Here is a 7106-nt window from a genome sequence, read left to right as displayed (position 1 = left end):
AAATAAAAGTAAAGGAAAGTGGGAATTTTTTTTTTTTTTTTTTAAAATAAGAAAAATGGGAAGTGAAATCTTTTTTATTAAAAAAATAATTAAAAAAAAATCTGAAAAAATTCCGAAATTGTTTCTATAAATATAAGAGAAAATGTGAGGAGGAGGAGAAAAAAGAAGAGGGATGAGAGAATTGAGAGAATTATTTTTTCTTCTTTTATGCTAAGAGAATTTCTACTCGTGTCATTCTTTCTTCGTCTTTCTTTCGAATAATCCAGCAATTCATCACCCAAAACCCAACAAAAATACCTTAAAACATCCCATTTTTACATGCTAAACAATGGAGTCAATAGTTGAGGTCGAGGATTCCGTTGGAGTTCCGTTCACTAGCTTTGATGTTCTTCTTCACTTATGCTTGTTCGGCGTTCGTCTGAGTTATTGTACCTGTTCTTGGAAACTCATTTAATTAAAAAATTTGCATTAAAGGTTTATTCTTTCCTATGTTCTTTTTATCTTATTTCATGTGATTTTTTTATTTGCCTTTACACTTTATAAATAATAATATAAATTAGTCCTTAAATGCTATATGCTTAATCATGTTTCTAGAATAATGATATTCAAACTTGCTTTAAAGTTGGGAAGATTTGGACCCTAATAAGTTTGGGCTTCAATTGTTGGGCGGTAAGGTATTGGTATATGATAGTTTATTTATTCAAATATCTAAAATGATACACTTCTTCCACAAGTAATTACATAATTCATGACCTTACAATAATTTTAAAGTTTACGAAGAATAATGAACACCGTTAGAGTGCTTTGGGCGCGCTTTTAATTAGTTTATTGCGATTATGTATACGTTCGCGTTGCATAATTATGATTTCAAAAATTTAAACTGAAGTATGTGTTCGTGCAACTTTGGCCAAAATAATCTTAATATAATAAAATGCTACTAATTGTGTATACGAACGCGTGACATGATTTTGGCACAATAAATAAAGCGGATTTACACACATGTGATCTGTTTTAAAGATAAATCCATAACGCCATAATTAAAAGCGAAAAAAGGTCCAATACACGTAGGTTCTAAAATACGTAGTTGAACAAATAATATAAGCTAAATATAATCAATAAAACGATCGTGCTAGGGAATGCCTTACACCTTCTCCCCGATCAATAAAATTTCTTACCCGGACTTTATTTTCGCAGACCGATAAAAATAGAGTCAAACCTTCCTTTGACTAGGGATTCAAATAAAAGGTGACTTGGAACACCGAAAAATCAATTCCAAGTGACGACTCTGTAAATAAAATAATCCCTTCTCAAATTCATCGCTTTAATTGAAAAAACTCTTTTAACCCGCAATAATCAACAAACATATCTTTTTGGGGTAAAAAGGAGATGTGACAATGTTCATTACTCAAAAATCACTTTTCTTTCTTTTATTACGTAAAAATCATTCAACTTTGTTCATTACCCAAAAGTCACTTTTCTTTCTTTTGTTACACAAAAATTATTTTACTAGGCTCTAGTTATCACAATAATCACTTTGACCATATTTTACAAATCTTTTGCCTGAAAAGTCTATTATGCCCTTGACATTATAAATTCCTCCATTTATGTAATACCTTCTATATTATATGTTATATAATACTCTTACTCAAATATTTTACTTATAATTAATATAAATTAATACTATTTTATTTATTATTTTTATAATATATTCGTACATTTAATTTTTCTTAATATTAATTTTCAAGATATATAAGTAGCATTATTAAATTTGTCAGTAACATTACCGTGAACAAATCTCAAGTCCACGTTCTTAATCATGCTTAATAAAATATGTTTAATAAAAATTAAAAAAATCAAAGCTTATTGATTTATCAGCCAAGCCATATTCATTAATTTAATAAATAAAATACCCACATTTAGCAAAATGACACATTAGATTAATACTTTCAAATAAATAATATTAACATATAAAGCTTTAAAAAGCTTAATATTAAACACAAATATCTTTGAAACTTCTTTTAAATTTTTATTGACTATACAAATATTTTTTTTTATCATTTTTATATTTAAAATATGTTCATGTTTGAATATAATTAAATAAATTGAGATATGGATATATTATAAAAATAATAAATAAAATAATTTAAAGTATTTTTAATTATAAGTAAAATACTTATGTAAAAATATACTATATAGTATATAATATAGAAGGTATTACATAAATGAGAGGATTTATAATGTCAAGGACATAATAGACATTCAAAGTAAAGTATTATAAAATCTGGCCAAGGTGATTTTTGTGATAAATATAGCAAAATAAAATAATTTTTGTGCAACAAAAGAAAGAAATAGAATGATTTTAAGAGAAAAGTTACTTTAAATCTTGACTTGGCGTTTTGTCCGAGACGCAACACCAACAGTGAGATTCTTGACACAGCTTGAGACACCTCCCTTGAACCTGATTCCTCTGCTTTTATGCTGATAATGTTTAGTTATGAGAGCAATAGTCATATGCAGTTTCCACTTTCCCAGGCCAATCAAGTTTCCCTATATCCATAATAGATGCATATAATGTCTTTTCCTTAAAAGGGAAAACATGAGAAAGTCACGAATATGATCCCTTCATGGGCCACTATAGCCAGAATCATGTTCTTAGTCTTGGAGAACAAACATATACTTTTCACATTTAGAAGTAATTTAACGCTATAATTTTTCATGTTGTCCTTAATAACATAATGGCGAAGCCAGAATTTGAAACTTACGAGTTATGGATTATAGGACAAGGCCTCAAGTTATATTTAGATTTTGTTTAATATAGATATATAGTTTCGATCAAAGCTATAGAATTCTGCCGGACCCGATTTGCTTGTGTTTACGGACATGTTATCGAATACTTGTGAGCACACACTTTCAAAATCTTTCTATTTTTTTCCCCTTAAATTTCGTGCCCGAAAGAACTTCTCATATAATTAATGGAAAGGAGAGAGTAATTATTTCTTAATGGCATATCCCATGAGGAATATCCAGAGGCTAATCTTTTCACAAGAACATGAGTATTACATGATTCATTAATGTACAAGGAACTGTATTAATCTTCTCTTATTAATATGTTCTCTTCACAACAATCTCTCAACTCACAAATTACTCTTCCCCATTTCTGAGAGCTAACTTCAAAATTCAAATGGCAAAGAACCAGATCACCACCAAAGACTGTCAGTATAAAAAGATTTTCAAGGTGGAGAATGCTAAAAAACAGAGCCCAAAGTCTGAAATAGAAGGGAAATCAAATATGGTACTTATAGACTACAATCATACTCCAGGAAAAGTTCAGCATAAGCAGGAACCTAAAGGTGATGCTGAGAGTTAAATTTTATTCATGCATTTTAATATTATTTAGTTCATGAATTAGAGTATTAGGTTTATTAGCTTAGAGATGGTAAGTGAAGGGAACCTTGGGGAAAAGCCAAAAGGTAACTCGTGCGTTACGAATTTAAACCGTAAAAATAGTTTTCTTGCAGAAAGCGAGTTAAAATTGCATATAATAGACCCAATGTGTGGCCCGGCCCTTTTCTGGATTTTGTGAATAGCGAAATCATAGTGCACCACGTTGCCCTTTTTATTGGTTAGAAGATGCATGCATTAGGGTGTGTTTGGTATGAAGAAAAATATTTTTCTTGGAAAATAAGTGATTTTCTTACTTTATTTCGATGTTTGGTTAGGTAGCGGAAAATATTTTTAAAAAATATATAATACACTATATGAGACGAAATGAGTAAGGGCAGGGGAGGGTGGTAGGGCGAGGTTTAGGGGCTGGAGTGGCGATGGCAATATTAGGGGAGGGGGGGTGAGTGAGGGAGGGGGCAGGCGCGAGTGTAGGGGTGGGGTGGAAAGTGGGGTTGGGTACGTAGAGGGGTAGGAGTGAGGGTGAGGAATAGAGTGGAGAAGGTTAAGAAAGAGTTTTGGAAATATTTTTCCTCCTTTTGGAAAATAAATATGCATATACCATGTAGGCTAAATATATGAGTTTGAGTATTTCCACCACTTCTATTCTAAAATAAGTTTGAGTATTTGAGTACGAGTACTCGAATGTACTCAAATACTCTTGGAGTGCAGTATTTCTTTAGCCCCGCGTAAATGCGGTATACTTTGTGCACCTGATTACATTTTCTTCGTTCAAATGTTGACTTGCTAGCTCTTCAAATTTTCTAACAGGTAACAAGTCTAATGGTAGCAGAAATGACAAGTACTTTTCTGGTTATATTGATCGAGTGAAGAACAAGATGAGAACAACAACAACGAGTGTTGGTAGTGACACTGAAATAAGAAGGGCTGCAACCAGAAGAGACAGTTTTAATGATAGGATTTCTCATTATATAAATCGTGCCAAGCTCAAGATTAGAACTACAACAATGGTTGGACGCGGTGACCAAGGCGTAGCAAACAAGCAAATTTAATTGTATTTCTATTTTATTAGTATCTTATTGTACTGTTATGTTGGATACAATGTTTAGTATAATTTACTACTAAAAAAATAGGAATTAAAGATGGACAAATTATAACTAAACAGAAAAATTCGTCCCTAATCTTATTTAGCGATGAATTATCAAGAAATTCTATTAGCTACGAGTAATTTAGCGATAGATTAGACGAAGTTCACAGTTAACTTCAGTTTTTAATAGTGATTGTTACTTACAAATTTATTATATTAAATATATTATATTATTACGTAACAATCTTTTCACATATTATTGCATAGCAACCGACTTTGATGTGACAGAAATCGTTAGGATGTTTATTTCCCATTTTGCTATTATTTAATTATTTTTTAATCTCATTTTACCTTTTACGCTATTTCTCTTGTTAATTTCACACTTTACTATAATTATTTTTTAATCTCATTATAGGTACTCGTTCTCGTCAATTGTCAGAAATCCTCTTTTTGTTTTGATTTTGAAATGTTAATTTATTCTATATCACATTTTAATAGTCTTTCCTCATCACTACTACTCCTCATCACTATATTTTGTATGTATTTATGGATTGGTGCTACATAAATCCAATAATTAACCATAATTAAGAATAATTTAGTAAATTTATCACTTACATTAATTATATATATACTACAGTAAAATCAAGCCAAACAAGAAATATTATTAAACGACAACAAACATTGCACAAGTTTATTTAAAAATAGTTCAGAAAATACAATATAATATAATATAATATAATACAAGATGATATATTATGAAACAATAAAAAACAACAATTTAATTTATGCTATTTGTTGAATGCCCCATATATGATATCCGTTCGATACCATATTGCATGTATTGAATCTTAAAAAAGCAAAGTAAGAATATATCTTTTTAACTTTATGCATTCATTATCCGAAAAGTAAGCTATTTTAAAGTTGGTTAATGTTCGATGATAAGAAAAGATGAAGTTCTACATTTTCTAACGAAGAATATTATAAGAGAAAGTCTAAAAAACATGAGACTTTTGTGGTCTATTACGAATGTTATGTTAGTTATGTATTATTTTTATAAGAATTGATAGAAAAAATTGTTGGGTTTTTATCTAATTAGATAAGAGGTGTGAATGGGAAATGGAGGGAAATTAAAAGTTTGAAGTTGTTTCCTTGACTAATGCACTTTGTCCCTCATCGGAAAAAAGGAAAGAAAATCTTTATGCTTATATAGAGAAGCACATATTCTAGCTCTTAAAGAGTTAAGAAGAAGTGGTGCCTCGCGTCGTCGGCGGCGGCGGCTTCGAGCGGCTTCGGCTTCGGCTTTGGTCAATTGATTTGATTGGTAATTTTTTGGACCAACTTTATTTCCCTTTTTTTCGTTATATAATTTATTTTCTAATATTTTTTTGCGGAATTTTAGTTTAAAATCCGCGGTTCCCAACGGTCGTTTTGAGTTTAAAATTCGCGACTAGACTTCTGCCGAAATGGTACCTCATATGAATAGGTACCTTCGCACCTATCCAACAGTCAGGGGATTAAATTCCTTAAGGAAATACAATTTTCTGTTGGGCTCGAAACTTGTTATTTATTCTGTTTCTATTATGTTTCTGCTTCTGTTTGTTTTATTTTTTGCAGATTTTATTTACAAACACATGTTTATAACAAGTTTAAGGAATTTAATTATTTTTATTTTGTATTCATCTTACTTTCTGCTTTGGGAGACGAAAATCCTAGCGATTTTCTACTCCCGTTTTGGAGATTAAAATCTTCGGATTTTCTACTCTAGTTTGAAATTAAAGTCTTTCTGACTTTTTACTCAATCCGAGATTAAAATCTTTGTGATTTTCTACTCGGTTGTTTGTATTCGGTTTGAAGATATAAAAACTTCACCGACTTACTAATTCTGGTTGTGTCAATTTCTTTTACAGAAAAATGACAAGAAGTACAGAACAACGGAATGGTTCCGTTGGGACTACTACTGTTGCAATGACTACTGCGTCTTCAAGTCGCACAACTCATGCACCGGCGAAAAAGCCCAATTTTTTTTCCGGCATGGACTTTAAGCGTTGGTAGGAGAAAATGTTCTTCTACCTAACATAACCATACTCAATTTACATCGCTTTATCAGCGAGGATGTTCCAGTTCTGGGAGAAGAAACTCCTGAAAATGAGCGATTTGTGGTCACGGAGGCATGTGAGCATTGTGACTTCTTATGCAAAAATTATATTTTAAGTTGCTTGGAAGACAGTTTGTACAATGTTTATAGCATCATGAAAACATCACGAGAATTGTGGAATACTCTTGAAAAGAAGTACAAGATTGAAGATGCTGGACTTAAGAAGTTTGTGGCGGCCAAATTTCTGGATTTCAAAATAGTTGACGACAAATCTGTCATAACGCAAGTCCAAGAATTGCAAGTGATTATTCATGACCTTCTTGTTGAAGGTATAAATCGACTCAATATTTTTATTCAAGATATTAATTATTTTACTAATTATAAATTTATGATTGAAGGTATGGTCATAAATGAAGTGTTTCAAGATGCGACATTTATTGAAAAGTTGTCTTCGTTGTGGAAGGACTTTAAGAATTACTTGAAATATAAGCGCAAGGAGATGACGCTTGAAGACCTTATTGT

At 31.0% G+C, this 7106-nt stretch overlaps 1 long non-coding RNA gene across 1 annotated transcript; it reads left to right on the top strand.

Moving 5' to 3' along the window:
* The first annotated feature begins 3212 nt into the window (after positions 1-3212).
* On the top strand, positions 3213-4279 carry LOC104114001 (uncharacterized). Its single transcript, XR_011414467.1, has 2 exons — positions 3213-3350; positions 4213-4279. It is a non-coding gene; the product is annotated as an uncharacterized lncRNA (long non-coding RNA).
* The last annotated feature ends 2827 nt before the right edge of the window (positions 4280-7106 follow it).

Source organism: Nicotiana tomentosiformis, chromosome 2 (genome assembly GCF_000390325.3).
Source record: "Nicotiana tomentosiformis chromosome 2, ASM39032v3, whole genome shotgun sequence".
Lineage (NCBI taxonomy): Eukaryota > Viridiplantae > Streptophyta > Magnoliopsida > Solanales > Solanaceae > Nicotiana > Nicotiana tomentosiformis.
This window is presented reverse-complemented; position numbering and strand designations above follow the sequence as displayed.